This window comes from Macaca mulatta, chromosome 4 (assembly GCF_049350105.2).
Source record: "Macaca mulatta isolate MMU2019108-1 chromosome 4, T2T-MMU8v2.0, whole genome shotgun sequence".
NCBI lineage: Eukaryota > Metazoa > Chordata > Mammalia > Primates > Cercopithecidae > Macaca > Macaca mulatta.
In genome coordinates this window covers 27581955-27599294 of record NC_133409.1, presented here as the reverse complement: position 1 = coordinate 27599294, position 17340 = coordinate 27581955, and the positions used below count along the sequence as shown (strand labels likewise).

Sequence of the window (17340 nt, the reverse complement as noted above, 5' to 3'; positions counted from 1 at the left end):
ACCACACAACTGTGGAATGATTTAGCATTGGCAGACGTGCTCTACACTTTTATGTTAATCCCTTTTCTCCCAAATCTTTGCCAACAGAAGTCATTACCCTTTGTGGGCAGAGGGCAGCCCTGTGGACCGCATGCTAAGCTTGCATCACCTCCCCACCATCACCTTTATCTCCAACCTCTGGCTTTGGCTTTGCTCCGACTCTCCCTTTTTTCTTGGGCATGCTACACCAAGAGAAATATCTGATCGTTCTGCCCTTACCTAGACTTGAAAAATCCACTATGGAGATAAAATTCTCGTATCTTTGGTGTGTGTGTTCACCAAGTTAACTAAAGAGCTAAATAATGTACACTTTGTTTTGCAAAACACTAATAAAAGGCTATCATTTCGCAGTCTGCCTACATTTATACACTTCCACTGGAGGGAGAAAAAAGTAACTTCTGTAGCTTACTGAGCACTTGCAGAGCTAAGCGCTTTCCTTTCAATACCTCATTTATTACCTCCTTAAAGCAATCTGTGAGGTATGCAGTATAATTGCCTTTAATAAAAGAGTAAACTGAGGTACAGATAGAGTAACTTACCCAAGATCTTAAAATCTGTAAATGGTGGAACCAGGTTTCAAAACTTAGATACATCTGAACCCTAAGCCTGTGGTCTTAACCTCTACACTATATAGCTTCCTATAAATAAACCTCACAAAGTTTCACTGTGAATGATTTTTATGTAAAATAGCTATTCATGAAGCTCTTCTTCCTATAAATAAGGCATCATTTCAAAATGACATGTTTGCCTGCAGCAGACTCAGAGCTTAGAAAGATAATATTTTAATCAGATACCACTCATCCTTACCAATAATTTGGCATTTCTGAATACTTTACCGTTTTCCCAAAAGTGTATGTTAAAATCCCCCTTTTGTTGTGTCCTGATTTTTACTCATTTTTTTCTGATTTCTATTAATGTCAAAACATGCATTACGATTATGTACAGAAGCATCAAAAGATAATATACTTCAGAATAACCAAAGACTGAAAATTCTGAACTTTATCAGAGACTATGCATAGCAAATATTTGATGATCACTTCTTTGGACTTGAAGAAAATTGGTATCCTGTTATTGACTAAATTGGCTCTGTTAATAAAAACATGACTACCTTTACTGTCTTCTTTCATTGCTGACCCCTTATTCTTTGCTATTTTCTTTGTCTTGTAATAATGCAATGTCAATAACTTATTTATCTGCTTTGTGAAACACGAGCTGACCTAGAATGACCACCTCCTCTCCCACATCTGCATATTCTCTCTCAGCCCCTAGTCTAAGATCATGTCAAAACAGTGACATATTAAGTTTTTATTGGATAATGTGCTTTAACCAACTTGTTTTTACATTACACTGATACATTTATGAGTATTTTTTAAAAAATTTTTTACAAGTTTAAGACATGGAGATGAAATCAAATCACCTTTGACAGCCACCTTCAACTTTTAGTCCCACCATCCCCATAGTTGACTATTTCTATCACAGTTTAACATATTTAATTTCCACCCTTTGCTAATGCTTTTGCACACACATCACACGGATCTAGATATATTATATAATACTGCTTTTTACATGGCTATGTGTTTTACACATTGTAATACAACATTCTAGAATTCAGCCGTTTTTGCCAAACATAGGTATCACTCATTCTTTAAAATTGTTGCATAGTATTTCATAGCATAAAAATATTAAGATTTATTTAACCATTCCCCTATACAGAAACATTTAAGTTATCTCCAGGACTTTATTATTACAAACATAGCTGCAACATCCTTTTTTATGAATCCTTATAAACATGCGTTACTCTAGGGTAGATATTGAGAAGTAAAATTTCTAGGTCATGGCATACATCTTAGTTGAAGAGATATTCCTGTGCTGGGAAGTTATTAGGTCATAAAGGCTCAGCACTAAAGTTACAACCTCTTGACTAATCCTGTAGTCAAGAGTTATAGGAAATCCATCAGTTTCGCAGCAGTTGTATTTTTCTGATGGAAAATACACTGCAGAGGGAATCAAAAGAAACTGAGACTAACCCTTTCTGCTGCTAATTAGAAGTTGTGCAGTTTCTCCAAGTTTCTGTTTCTTTGTCTGCAATAATTAGGAGATAGGGCTAGATTATTTCTCAGAAATTTATATATCTACATGACATATTTCTGTTCTTAAGGTATTCATTCACTGAACAAGAATATACAAGGCATATGTAAGAGTCTACAATGTTTCTGTAAGGAATTAACAAGAAATAATACCTGAAAACAAAGCAAGATATAAACAGATATTTATACAAATATACATAGGCTGCAAAATGTGTGATTTTTAAAAAACTACTAGAAATAAACACATTGCTTATTTAGTCTGTTTTATTTGAATAAACAAGCTGTTTGGTACACCTTCTCTGCAAACATTATATACTGGAGTGAAGTTGTTGCTTCCTCCTACCACCCCACCCAGGTGGAGGCAGAGGGAAATTTGTTATAACGGGTGTTTCATATATTTTCTGTGGCCCTAAAGCCGTAATTTCCTGGAAATGCTGTGTCCAGTACTGAGAGAGTTCTCGGAGTTGTTTCTCATGTTCTCCAGATTCCTAGCTTCCCAAATTCTGTTTAAGACTCATCTGCTCCATTGTCTGCCTAAATATAAGCCCTTTCCACTGCTGTATCATCAATTATAAGGAGTACACAAACATGCTGAATAAAGAAGGGGTCAGTAGAGGGGAAGTACAGGTAAAGGACTTTCTCAACAAGAGACTTTGGTGAATTTAATACTCAGTAAAGAGGGAAGAGAAAAATATAACCATTTTTTATCTAGGTTTTTCAAGATTTCTCCTCTTTAGCACTTAGCCCATACATTCTCTTCATTTATTTAAGCTCTCTTTGAAGTTGTAGCAGCATCAAAGGCAAAAGGACTAGATGAGGACAAAAACATGTATCAAAATACAATGTAATTTGTAACGTGGAATTATCAGTCAGCTGAAAGGACAGATGGAAATAAATTATAGAAAAGATAGTTTTATTAAAATGAGAAAAATCACATGATGGTATCAAGACTGCATTTAACAATCACAACACAAATAATGAAAAACCTAACCAGGACAGAACCATAAATAAGTTTGATAATGCCATCCTTGGTTCAATAGATCACAGTTTACTTTCAATTTAGACAATGTCTACCCACACAAAGTGGAAACTTGAAGCATTCTCTGAGTAGGTGATTTTTAAATCAAGATTTCACAAAACATGTCAATTGTATCGACTTGTTTAATTCAGTTCTGGGAATGTGCATTATGCACCAGGCATTCTATTAGCTGCTAGGCACATAAACATGACAAAAAGTGATCACTACCAAAAAGATGTTACCTTCCATTGGAAGTATGTAAGTTCTTTTTTTTTTTTTTTGAGACGGAGTCTCACTCTGTCACCCAGGCTGGAGTGCAGTGGCCGGATCTCAGCTTACCGCAAGCTCCGCCTCCCGGGTTCACGCCATTCTCCGGCCTCAGCCTCCCAAGTAGCTGGGACTACAGGCGCCCGCCACCTCGCCCGGCTAGTTTTTTTTGTATTTAATAGAGACGGGGTTTCACCGTGTTTGCCAGGATGGTCTCGATCTCCTGACCTCGTGATCCGCCCGTCTCGGCCTCCCAAAGTGCTGGGATTACAGGCTTGAGCCACCGCGCCCGGCTGGAAGTATGTAAGTTCTCAAATCTCAAAATCAAATTAATTTTAGAATGTGCCATCTTTAAATGAAAGAAAAACCTAAGAGATAAAGAAGAACAAAAACAAATTATACATACGTTTAACAAGGACTCAGCATAATTAACATAACATGTAAGTAATAACACTCCAAAAACATTAGGAATAACTGTTCTGGATAATTCAAGAAAATATATTTTTTCACATTTTAAAAAATTTTGTAACAAAATGCTTGGAGGAAGCAGGATAGTGGCATGGAAAGAACATTGGACCAGAAGTAAAGAAATTAGGTTTTAATTATTCTTTTTTCTCTAATTTGCAGTGTTCACTTACATAATTAATTTCACTTCTATAGACTTAATGTTTCTTTAGCTTTAGACTGTTGAACTTAATACTTATTAAAGACCAAAAAGAAAACTATAACAATTTTTACCCTGTTTTTAAAATTCCTCTCCTTTAGCACTAAGCCTGTGACCTTGTGAGACCTCTATTCCAGTGAGAGAGAAAAGAAATTAAAATTATCTCTGGTCCCTTTTAGCTTTAGCCCAACAATAAGTCAACTGTTAGAAAAGTAGTAGGTGAAAGGTGTAATAACAGGCCATCTGAAGTTGAAAGATGTTCAACTATTCAGTAGACCATCTGCTATTTGTATACCTTACCTCATTGTACAGGAGACTCTTGCATTGATCATAAAGATACAGGGCAGACAAATCTTAAAATTGGGGGCTTAGCCCAGGAGGGTTCTTGGCTTTGCTAAGGAAAACATTCAAGGGTGAGCTGGTGGTGTTAGACAGCAATTTTTATTGAAGCGGCAGTATACAGCAGCAGCAGAGGTGTTGTTTCTTGGAGAGTAGGGCTATCCTATATGCAGTGTGCCCAGACTAGCAACTCAGAGGCAGTCCTGCAGTCATATTTATACCCACTTTTAATTATATGCAAATTAAGGGACAAATTATGCAGAAATTTCTAGAAAAAGAGTGGTAACTTTCAGGCTGTTATGTTATTGACATGGAAAGGGGCAGTAACTTACAGAAGTTGCCATGGCAATGGTAAACTGACATGGCACACTGGTTGGCTTGTCTTATGGAGAGATGTTTCTGCTCCATCCCAGTTTTAGCTAGTCCCCTTCGTGTCCCAGTGTCTGAGACCCTCCACAGTTGCATCCCACCTCCTATCTCAATAACACTTTGTGAATACAGTATTTAATAAACTTAATATTTTGAGATAACAGTAAGTTAATCAGACAATTCATACTTAGTTTCAATCTTCCATTTCAAGATTCTTTCTTAATAAATTGAAGCCACTTTTCTAAGCATAAAAATGGTAAATATAATTTAATTTTTCTTTGGTTCTGTTCATTAAAACTGTATTTAAGTCTACATGACATAAAAGTTAATAATCTCTGAGATCTATTTCTTTACTTAATTTTTGCATATTTCTTGTAAATTTGGAATGCAGTGGAAAAGAATCCCACTAGATAGTAAGTATATTACAGGATTCTAACTTGCTGCTATAATATTTATTTAATGAATTCATTCACACAAATCAAAACGCCTCATTGAAATTCTATTTATGGCTTACTTAATTTGTGATTATCATTTCCAACTGATATTTCACTTTTTTATTGACATATTTAATCTCTGGTTTGTAGATGTAAATTTGAACTTATTCATTTGATGTTACCATGAGATAAGAACAAAATAATCCTCATTTGGTGAAATATGTAGCAATAAGGTAGAGATACTATCCTGAGATCTTGCACATGCTTAATAATTTAACCATGTTTACATTCTCCTTTTTTCTCATATATTTTCTTTCTGATTAGACTGTACATATTTTAATTAGTTTTTTCACACTGTCAACCTTTCAATAGCCATTTACCTCACTCACAATCATTAATGATGTGTAATCTCTCACAGGTAAAATTAAATCAATTCAGCTACCAGAAAAATACCAGAGAAATAAATAGATAAGACCTTCCCTCATTCTTTTATGACCTCCCAAGTTAGACTCTCCCACACTGCAAAGACACTAACTATTGAATCTTCAGTTCTTCATCCAAGTGAAACTATGAAAAGAGGCCATAGCCCAGCATAAAAAAGGAAGTCTGACAAGCCTAACAGTTGGCCTCTTTGCTCTATTCTCACTAGTCTCAGAGGTCTCTAAGGAACTGCTTACCTGTCAAGTCAAGAAGCAATCACTTTAAGTCAATGAAAATGAATAAACTAATCTAGAATGGGTAATCATTGTTATTGATATTAATACCATAATTATGATTAATGGTGTTTATTAGAAGTGATATTTGTGCCAAGAAGATAACTGAAAAGACAGACTAGAATTAACATTACAAAATGTATATGTGCATGTTCAGTGTGAGGGAATTTTCTTAAAGTAAGCACGGGGAAGGGATGTAATAGCATTCTAAAGTAATAGCAGCAAAAATTTCATGGAACAGCCTGGAAAGCAAAGAAGAATCCTAAAGAGGTATTTCAGAGAGTCATTTGTGAATAATTGTATTTTGCAAGATGAATTTTAGGTCTCACCTTTAGTATGTATCTTATTGGCATATTACCCATGTCATTATTAGAATAAAAATTCTCGATTCTGGGAACAATTGAAATTGCTATTAAGAATGTGTAAGTCCTTCCATAGAAATGCTTGGGCATGCCTGTCTGACTGTTTGCTGCCTGCATAATGTAGAAAATATTATTAAGATTTCTGTTTAAGGCCAGAAATAAAATGTTTTTGAAACATATTTTGCAAATAAAATTTTTAAATGCTGTATTGTTTCTTTCAAAATAATCTTCACTAAAGCTTAGTTTGTTTGACCTCAACAGTGTATTACACAATGAAATCAAAACATCAACCCATATAATCAACCTATTTAAGATAAATAGAAAAAAGGAAAAGAAAGAAAACATTTGAGATATGTTTTTTCTATCTTGATTGTTAAGACTATTCTATATCTTATATTAGTATTTCTTCATATGACTAAGTGTTAATATTCAGAAGATGATTATGAAAACAGGAAAATAAGATACAACTTGCATAGCTAAAGAAAACAAAATGCAAGAATAATGTGACCATATTCTAGTCTTTCATTCAGTAACTATTTCCTTAGTAATTACTATGTGTTAGGTACTGTTTTAGGTCTTGGGATACTTAAGAGAACAAAAAATCCAAAAATCCCTGACCTCGTGGAGCCTCTAATACAGTCTGTACTTAAACATGTTTATATATAATATTAACGTGGCCATGAGTTCCTTTGTCGCAAGCAGTACAAAGGAAATGCACTTTCTATCAACACCTTCCACAGCTGCAAAGAAGGTAGCTTCTGTCATAAGAACATAGGATATAAAAGATAACTGGTTACATATCTATATGTCTAGCCCCTCCAGCAGAAAATACCATTCCTAACTCAACCTCTTTGAAGGACATATTTATAATACAAACATTAGCACAAATGGCTTTTGAGAAAAATAAAATTCAGACTTTGAATTCAGAAATGTTGAATGTAACATTCTGAAATATAAACATTTTTGGCCTTTGGAGTCATTCCTAATCATTCTCATCTGGATGAAAGCCATGAGCCAACAACTGGATGGGTTGTTAAACAGTAACCACATCGCCTTATCGCTCTCTCACATTCTTTCACTTGCTTTTTTGGTAGCAAATAGGAGAAAATAAGGGAAGTCCACAGTGGTGTGACTAAGTTCTGCTTGATGAAGAATAGTTACTAAATTCTGAGACATTCCAGCCCTGCTTAAGAATGACCTGGATGATTTTAGGACTTTAACTTTTTTCTATTAGGATGTAACTGTTATCATGTTAGTTCCATAAGGATGACAAAAAAATAAGCAACTACAAAGTCCTCATCGATCATCAAGAAGCACAAATGTTTTTCAAGTAACTGCTAATGTACATCACATGTTATGTGGCTCATAGTGGCAAAAGAGCATCTCTGCAGTATAAATTTGTAAGAGGACATAAACACTTTAAAAAGTTAAAATGATGTTGTATCCCACACCTATACTCACTGCTCACCTTCCATTCAGACCACACTTGCCCACAGAGATAGAAAGCTAGAAAAAAAAAAAAAAAACTTTATATTTGTAATGGATAGAAAGATGGCAATATCCTCATAGCTCAACCTTCATGGCTCAATCAGCTAATGTTGACTCAGTAGCCAGAGACATCTGGCACAATTAAAGATTTTTAATGGCCCCTGCCCACAAAGGAGATAAAGATATCATAAGGAAGAAAAACAGAAAAAAAAATACAATAAATGCAAATGCACCTAGGTAAATCACAGAATTAAAAGAACAAAGCAGATTGAAAGGAGGCTTAGGTTTGTGTAAGAGAAAATGCATTCATTTTAAACCTTGATCTTGATGGTTAAAATTTTAGGGATGTTGGTAATTGTTTTCCAACATTTATATGGCAAGTTATTTAAATTAACCTAGTCTTACTATTTTTTCATTCCAAATCTATTTAAGTCCTTTGTGAGGCTCTCTGACCAAGTAATTTGTATGACTTCTTATTTTCTTTTCAGCTTTTCTTGCTTAACAATGCCTAGTTTTAATAATAACTAACAATCATAAGTCAAGTTGGAAAGGATAGTCTTATATTGTAAAAGAAATGTTATAACAAAAGCAACTTCAAGATGACTGATAAAGGAAGAGGAAATTCTCTGTATTGAAACCGGCATTTCCCAGGAAACCTTACATTGCAATACCAAGTAATTGCCTGAAACATCTATTCTGTCCTCTATGTAGAAAAATGACGATGGTGGTATAATGGTTAAATTCTTCCAAATCACAGTGTGATGCAGTAAATTTTTATTTCCACAAAAATACTAGAGCTATTTGAAGAGTGAGTTGATATCCCGCCTGTGCAATAACTGAAGGTCCCTGGCTCTGATAGGACTCGAGGTATATCTCCAGCCTGTGATTGATGGAAGATCTGGGGTATTTGGCAGGCTACAGTCTGTAATGTAGAATCTGCACCATCCACCCAGTGGTAGCCCAGACAAGAATTGATGATAATGACTGTTTCCCCATCAACTACGACTCACATGTTTTCTAGAGGGTGTAAAAGAAACAGATTGACCACAGGTTGTGTCAGACAAGATATTCAGTGCAAACCGGTAAAAACAAACAATGCTTACTGTTTCATTTATCCATTAACATTTCATTCTGGAGGCTCACTAAAACAGATTCAATCTTTTTTAAAAGTTGGGAGGGCAAGGTGGTATACTGGGAACTAAGAAGATACAAGACAAAATAATATAATTTCTGCTGCTTGTAGTGTATAGTGCATATAGATATGATACAGGACAATACCAGTCCCCAAGTTTCAGCAGCCTGAAAAGCCTAGTGTTCAGGGAGGCTTTACAATCTGAGGTGGGGCAAACCCTACACAGGCAAACAATTCACTTTAATATTATGGTAAGGAAAAAGCCAGTTAATCTCACAGAAGAAGAAGAGAATGAGAAAAAGCATAACATAGGAGAAATGTATTTTAATAATTCACTTAATGAATAACATACTAATGGGCAATAAGCTTAGCAATTACCTTTACTTAATATAATAGATGAAAACAAATAACATCGTTAGAAGCCAGCATTATTTTCCAGAGCTCCCAGTTTCCCATCAAAATCAACCAAGCTCCAATTTCTAGAGCTTTATTTGTTCTCTGTAATTTATAATTTAAGATTGTTAGAGAATGTTTGCATGCTTAGACTCCACGTGAAACATTTCTGCCTAAAGAAGAATCCTCAAGCAAATATGTTTGAATTTGACTACATTCACATAGAACTTTCTATTTTTTTTTTGAAGATAGAAAAACAAATTTTAAACACTTTTATATATCAAACTAGCAACACAGGTCAAATATAAAAATAGTGATTAAATAATTTCAGGATACATTCACTGAAAATAATTTTTTACTTTAAAAATTTAAAATGAGAGGTATTAATTTTGCTGTATAGAAAGCACTTTAAGACCTGTTTTTAATAATCTCAGAACAAGGCTAATTACAATATGTATCTATACACAATGTCTTCTTTTATGTGCACCTAATTTCTCTCAATGAGAAGAAACCAGCTGTGTTTAATTGACATTTGTTAAACACATTGTGTCAAGGTGCAGATAAAATTTATTTATGTGGCTGTTTGTGTGAGAATAATTCAGATTTCTCCAAGCTGAAACTGAAGAGGTGGCTACTTTATTTGCAGCAAAAATATTCTTTATTTACAACTTGATTTTGATACATGGCGCCTAGAGAAAATACTACAGGATAATTTTCATTTTGTTGTGTAGTACTTTTCATTAGGAACTGATATATCTCAAATTTTAAAATTTGAATGAATCATAAAATACATGATATTTTAAAAAATAGTACTTTGCTTTTTTATTAATTATTGATTAAAGAGCCATAAATATGAGTAATATACAAATTCCTGCTCTGGAAAAGGCTATAAGGTAGTATAGATAATTAAAATTATATGTTCTTGTAACAGAAAGGATGCAGCATAAAAATTTAAAAAAATATGGTAAAAGTTTAAACAAGGGAAAAGCCCCTAAAAATTTGATGTACCAGAGATCTTTACAGAGGGATGAAGATAGGTTAGGGCATATGGGTAGAGGAGGAAAGAGAGGATATTCCATGCACAGCAAACATAAATGCAAAGATACGACGATGTAAAAGCAGTTGTTGTGTCAGGGCACCAGTGGAAAGGTCAGTTTTATTAGAATGCAAGAAGACTATAAGGAAGTCATCGAAAACAAACTTGGGAAAGTAGGTGGTAGGTAAATTTTGTCAACCTTGAACTCCTGACTAGATTCTGAAGTCATGAGAAGTCTTGAAAGGGTTTGAGCCGGGGAAGTGTACTAGTCCATTCTCAAGCTGCTGATAAACACATACCCAAGACTGGGTAATTTATAAAGGAAAGAAGTTTAATAGACTCACAGTTCAGCATGGCTGGGGAGGCCTCAGGAAACTTGCAATCCTGGCAGAATGGAAAGCAAACATGTTCTTCTTTACATGGTGGCAGGAAGGAGTAAAAGGAGCAAAAGAGGGAAAAGCCTTTTATGAAACCATCAGATCTTGTGAGAACTCACTATCATGAGAACAGCAGCAGGAGGGTAACTGCCCCCATGATTCATTTACCTTCCACCAGGTCCCTCCCACGACTCATGGAGATTGTGGGGACTACAATTCAAGATGAGATCTGGGTGGCGACACAGCCACACCATATCAGGAAGTGATATAATTAGGCCTGGCTATCAAGAGTAACATCATTAACCATGCACAATGTGAGAGAGGCTCTGTGGGCCCAGGCAAGGAGTAACAGAGACCAAGATCGGGGTAGTGACTGTGGAAATGGGAAGGAAGGAAAGATGGCTTAGACAAAGGGAACCTGTACAACTAGGCAAATAATTTAATATAGGAAATTGAAAAGACAAAAGAACATTTTGGCATCTAGATGACTAGATAGTGTTATAATTCATCACAATAGGTAAGTCCAGAGGAAAATTAGTTTTGCATGGGAAATTGATGAGCTCCATTTTGAACATGTAGAATTCAAAATGCTAGAAAGATATCAAGAAGGAAAGGTAAAAAAATAAAATAAAATTAAATAAAAATAAAAATAAAAAATAAAAAAACAACTATATCACCTTTTTGTTTATGTAAGTAGCAAACTTACATAACTTGAAGCAGAAGCATCATACATGATGCTAACTTATTTTCCAAATCCTGTGAAAATGTTTTGGTTGAACCCGGATTTAAATTTTAGCCATGGTTCCCAGTCTCATTTTACTCACATTTAAAGTAGAATCCATCTTCCTGGACATTTCTATCTACATTTCCTTCTAATTTAAACAGTATTTGTTAATTTCTCATCAATCAGATTGTTCCTCGCTTTTAACACTATGCTGTAATAATTCCTGCCCACTAAGTTTTACCCCTTTATCTTACATTTTACAAAAAAGACAAACTCCTCTAACTATGCTCTTGTCTGTTTATCTCCAGTTAATGTTTTCTAAACAAATGTATTTCTTCCCCATATAAAATAAGATAAAGTCATTTTATTTTCCCTCAGTGCTGGTTTCTGTATTTCTTGTTTTCACTGACATTGACAACAAATGGGTACTATTTTTTCAAGATTAATTTGGACTTGATTTCACAACTCACAAATCTGACATCTTTATCACAAATGTTCATCAAATCTGTTTGAAAAGCAGTGTAATGAATTGCTATAAACTTCTAAAAAAATATACAAACAAAATGAATCCAAATTCAAGGTCCATAAATTGCTTTTTCTTTGCATTTCTCCAACCCTGCTTCCCTCATCCCAAGAAAAATGATTCCGCATACTTTTGTTTAACTTAAAAGTAATGTAGGTCAGGTTTTAATCTAATTTTATTCTCTAGAATTTCTCATTTGAAATCTGTATGTAATACTATTTGGCTAAATGCCAAAATCAAGTCATGAGTGGCCCCAACATTTATGTACCCACGGCATTTTTTATATAGCCCCATATATAATGTTATAGTGTAATTATGGTTTGTCTTGCCAGTGTATTGTAAAATCTTAAAGACAGAGGCATCATGTCTGCCACAGTCCCTAACACATTGCAAGTGTTACAATGTTTAATGAATTAATATGTGAAAAAAATGTATGAATGCTAGAGATAGACCTGATGGCTGTCTATAAATTCTTCAGATCCACCATATTAAAATGTCATATCTATTTCCTTTATTTTCTCTCCTTCTGATAGTTTTCAATTTGTTTAATTACACACAAAGCCAAGCAAGTCATAATTAATTTAAAAATACCTGCGATAATATACATATGTCTAACAAAATCAAGGAGTGCTATGTTAAATATTTCCTTTTACTTTTTTCTTTTTAAAATTAACTTTATTGAGGTATAATTATACAAAATAAAATATATTTTTTTATTTTTTTACTTTTTTGAGACGGAGTCTCACTGTCACCCAGGCTGGAGTGCAGTGGAGCTCACTGCAAGCTCCGCCTCCCGGGTTCACGCCATTCTCTTGCCTCAGCCTCCCGAGTAGCTGGGAGTACAACTGCCCGCCACCACGCCCGGCTAATTTTTTGTATTTTTAGTAGAGACGGGGTTTCACCGTGTTAGCCAGGATGGTCTCGATCTCCTGACCTCGTGATCCGCCCACCTCGGCCTTCCAAAGTGCTGGGATTACAGGCGTGAGCCACTGCGCCTGGCCAAAATATATATTTTAAGTGTAAGGTTTAACGTGTTTTGACAAATTAAAAGCACCATGTAATCATCACGACCATCAAGTTATAGGACATTTCCATAATCTCAAAAGGTTTCTTTTACTTCTTCCTTCAGTGCCATCCCTGGTTCCAGGAAATAACTGGTCTTCTTTTATCATTATTGATTATATTTCTCTCTCCTAGAGTTTCATATAAATGATATTGTGTAGTGTGTACTCTCATGTGTCTGGCTTCTTGCATTTATAGTAATGCTTTTGAGATTCATTCATGTTGTTTTCTGTATCAGTAGTTTCTTTTTTTAAAATTTCAGTCGTTTTGGGGGTGCAAGTGGTTTTTGCTTACACGGATAAGTTCTTTAATGGTAAGTTCTGAGATTTTAGTGCAACTGTCACCCAAGCAGTACACACTGTACCCAATATATAGTCTTTTACCCCCACAACTCTTCCCTCTGAGTCCACAAAGTCCATTATAGTACTCTTATGCCTTTGCATCCTTGTAGTTTAGCTCCCACTTATAAGTGAGAGCATACAATATTTGGTTTCCCATTCCAGCGTTACTTCACTTAGAATAATGGCCTCTCACTCTATCCAAGCTGGTGCAAAAGTCATTATTTCATTTCTTTTTTATGGCTGAATAGTATTCCATGGGGTATACATATCACATTTTCTGTATCCACTCATTGATCAATGGGCACTTTAGGTTGGTTTAATATCTTTGCAATTGCAATTTGTGCTGCTTTAAACATGAGTGTGCATGTTTGTTTGTTTGTTTTTCATATAATGACTTATTTTCCTTTTGGTAGATACCCAGTAGTGGAACTGCTGGATCTACCACATATTGCTGCATGACAGTTCTACTTTTAGTTATTTAAGAAATCTCCATACTGTTTTCCATAGTGGTTGTACTAATTTACATTCCCACCAGCAGTATAAAAGTGTTTCATTTTCACCACATCCATGCCAACATCTATTGTTTTTTGACTTTTTAATTATGGCCATTCTTGCAAGAGTAAGGTAATAGCTTATTGTGGTTTTAATTTAAATTTCCCTGATGATTAGCAATGGTGAGCATTTTTTCATATGTTTGTTGGCTGTTTCTGTATCTTCTTTTGAAAAATGCCTACTCATGTCCTTTCCCTGCTTTTTGATGGGTTTTTTAAATTATTATTATTGCTGATTTGTTTGAGTTTCTTGTAGATTCTGGATACTAGTTCTTTGTCAGATGCATAGTTCGTGAATATTTTCTCCTACTCTGTGGGTTGTCTGTTACTCTACTTATTATTTATTTTGCTGTGCAGAAGCTTTTTAGTTTAATTAGGTCACACTTACTTATTTTTCACTTTGTTGCATTTGCTTTGGGGATATTAATCATGAATTGCTTGCCTAAGCCAAAGTCCAGAAGAGTTTTCTGATGTTATCTTCCAGAATTATTACGATTTTAGGTCTTAGATTTAAGTCTTTGATTGATCTTGAGTTGATTTTTGTATAAGGTGAGAGATGAGGATCTAGTTTCATTCTTCCACATGTGGAAGTTTTCTTGCCAGTTTTCCCAGCACCATTTATTGAATAGGGTGTCCTTTCCCCAGTTTATGTTTTTGTATGCTTTGTCGAAGATCAGTTAGCTGTAAGTATTTGGCTTTACTTCTGGGTTCTCTACGCTGTTCCATTGGTCTATGTGCCTATATTTATACCAGTGCCATGTTGTTTTGCTAATTATGGCCTTGTAGTATAATTTAAAGTTGGGTAATGTGATGCTTACAGATTTGTTCTTTTTGCTTAGCATTGCTGTCGCTATGTGGGCTCTTTTCTGATTACATATTAATTCTAGGATTGTTTTTCTAGTTCTGTGGAGAATGATGATTATATTTTGATGGGAATTGCATTGAATCTGTAGATTGCTTTGGGTATTTGGGTATTTTCACAACATTGATTCTTCCCATCCATGAGCATGGGATGTGTTGCCATTTGTTTGTGTCATCTATGATTTCTTTCAGCAGTGTAGGCGATCTTTCACCTACTAGGTTAAGTATATTCCTAGATTTTTTTATTTTTATTTTTATTTTCACAGCTGTTGTAAAAGGGATTGAGTTCTTGATTTCATTCTCAGCTTTTTGTTTTTAGTGTATAGCAGTGCTACTGATTTATGTACATTAATTTTGTAACCTGAGACTTTACTGAGTTTGTTTATCAAATGTAGGAGCTTTTTGGATGAGTCTTTGGGGTTTTCTAGGTATATGACCATATCATGGGTGAACAGAGATAGTTTGACTTTCTCTTTTCCAGTTTGGATGCCCTTTATTTATTTCTCTTGTCTGACTGCTCTGGCTAAAACTTTCAGTACTATGTTGCATAGAAGTGGTGAAAGTGTGCATCCTTGTCTTGTTCCAGTTCTCAGGGGGAATCCTTTCAACTTTTCCCCATTCAGTATGATGTTGGCTATGGATTTGTAATATGTTACTTTTATTACTTTGAGGTAAATCCTTTGTATGCCTATTTTGCTGAGGGTTTTATCACAAAGGGATGCTGCATTTTGTCAAATGCTTTTTTCTGCATCTATTGAGATAATCATACAGTTTTATGTTTTTAATTCTGTTTAAGTGATGTATCACATATATTGACTTGCATATGTTGAATCATCCCTGCATCCCTGAGATAAAACACATTTGATCATTTGATCATGATGTATTTCCTCTTCCTCCCCCTCCCCCTCCCCCTCCCCTTCCCCCTCCCCCTCCCCCTTCTTCTTCTTCCTTCTTCTTCTTCCTTCTTCTTCTTCTCCTTCTCCTTCTCCTTCTCCTTCTCCTTCTCCTTCTTCTTCTTCGACAGAGTCTCACTCTGTTTCCTAAGCTGGAGGACAGTGGCACAATCTCAGCTTACTGCAACCTTTGCCCTGTGGGCTCAAGTCATATTCCCGCCTCAGCCTCCTGAGTAGCTGGGAGTACATGTGTGCACCACCAGCTAATTTTTGTATTTTTTTGTAGAGATGGGGTCTTACCATGTTGTCCAGGGCAGTTTTAACCTTCTGAGCTTAAGTGATAAGATTACAGGCATGAACCACTGCGCCCAGTCAATCATGATGTATTATCTTTTGGATGTGCTTTTGGATTCGGTTAGCTGATATTTTGTTGAGATTTTGCATCTATGTTTATCAGAGATATTGGTTTGCAGTTTTCTTTTTTTTCTTGTGTCCTTTCCTAGTTTTGGTATTAGTATTATACTGGCTTCAGAATAACTTAGGGAGGATTCCCTCTTTTTAAAAATCTTTTGGAATAGTTTCAGTAGAATTGATACCAACTCTTCTTTGAATATCTGGTAGAATTCAGCTGTGAATCCATCTGGTCCTGAAATTTTCTGTGTTGGCAATTTTTTCATTATTGATTTAATCTTGCTGCTTGTTACTGGTCTGTTCATGGTTTCTATTTCTTCCTGATTTAATCTAGGATAATTACATGTTTCCAGGAATTTATCCATTTCCTCTAGATTTTCTAGTTTGTGTGTATAAAGGTGTTCATACTAGTCTTGAATGATTTTTTTTATTTCTGTAGTATCAGTTGTAATATCACCAGTTTCATTTCTAATTCAGCTTTTTTGGATGTTCTCTCTTCTTTTCTTGCTTAATCTCACCAATAGTTTATCAATTTTGTTTATCTTTTCAAAGAACCAGCTTTTTGTTTCATTTATCTTTTTTATTTTTTTGATTTCAATTTCATTTAGTTCTGCTCTCATCTTTGTTTTTTTCTTTTCTTCTGCTACATTTGGATTTGCTTTGTTATTGTTTCTCTAGTTCCTTGAGGTGTAACATTAGGTTGTCTGTTTTTTCTCTTTCAGACTTTTTGATGCAGGCATTTAATGCTATGAGCTTTCCATTCAGTACTATTTTGCTGTATCTCAGAGGCTTTGATCAGTTGTATCACTTTTATTATTCATTTTCAATAATTTTCAATTTCCATCTTAATTTCATTATTAACCCAAAAATTATTCAAGTGCAGATTATTTAATTTCCATGTATTTGTATAGTTTTGAGGGTGGGTTGCTTTTAGATCTAGCAGTAATTGTTTTATAAATCTTGGAGCTCCTGTGTTAGGTGCATATAAATTTAGCATTGTAATATCTTCTTGTTGAACTAATCGTTTTGTTATTATATAATGGCCTTCTTTGTCTTTTTTATTGTATTTTTTTTAAGTCTGTTTTGTCTAATGTAAGAATAGTGACTCCTGCTTGCTTTTGGTTTCCATTTGTGTAGAATACCTTCTTCCACCCCTTTACCTTGAGTTTATGTGAGTCCTTAGGTATTAGGTGAGCCTCTTGAAGACAGTAGATATTTGGTTAGTGTTTTTTTTAACCCATTCTGCCATTCTGTAT

At 34.8% G+C, this 17340-nt stretch overlaps 1 protein-coding gene across 10 annotated transcripts in view; it reads right to left on the bottom strand.

Annotated features, from left to right (window-relative positions):
- Window positions 1-17340, bottom strand: part of PKIB (cAMP-dependent protein kinase inhibitor beta) — a 246094-nt gene that overhangs the window by 135348 nt on the left and 93406 nt on the right. Inside the window, exon 1 of one of the 10 annotated variants that reach the window (XM_077998922.1) lies at window positions 10686-10804. The exons of 8 other annotated variants lie outside the window; for them this stretch is intronic. The gene's annotated coding sequence lies outside the window, so the exon portion shown is untranslated. Of the gene's footprint in view, window positions 1-10685; window positions 10805-17340 lie in introns of those variants that run through there. One more of the 10 variants, XM_077998934.1, reaches the window with a different exon arrangement.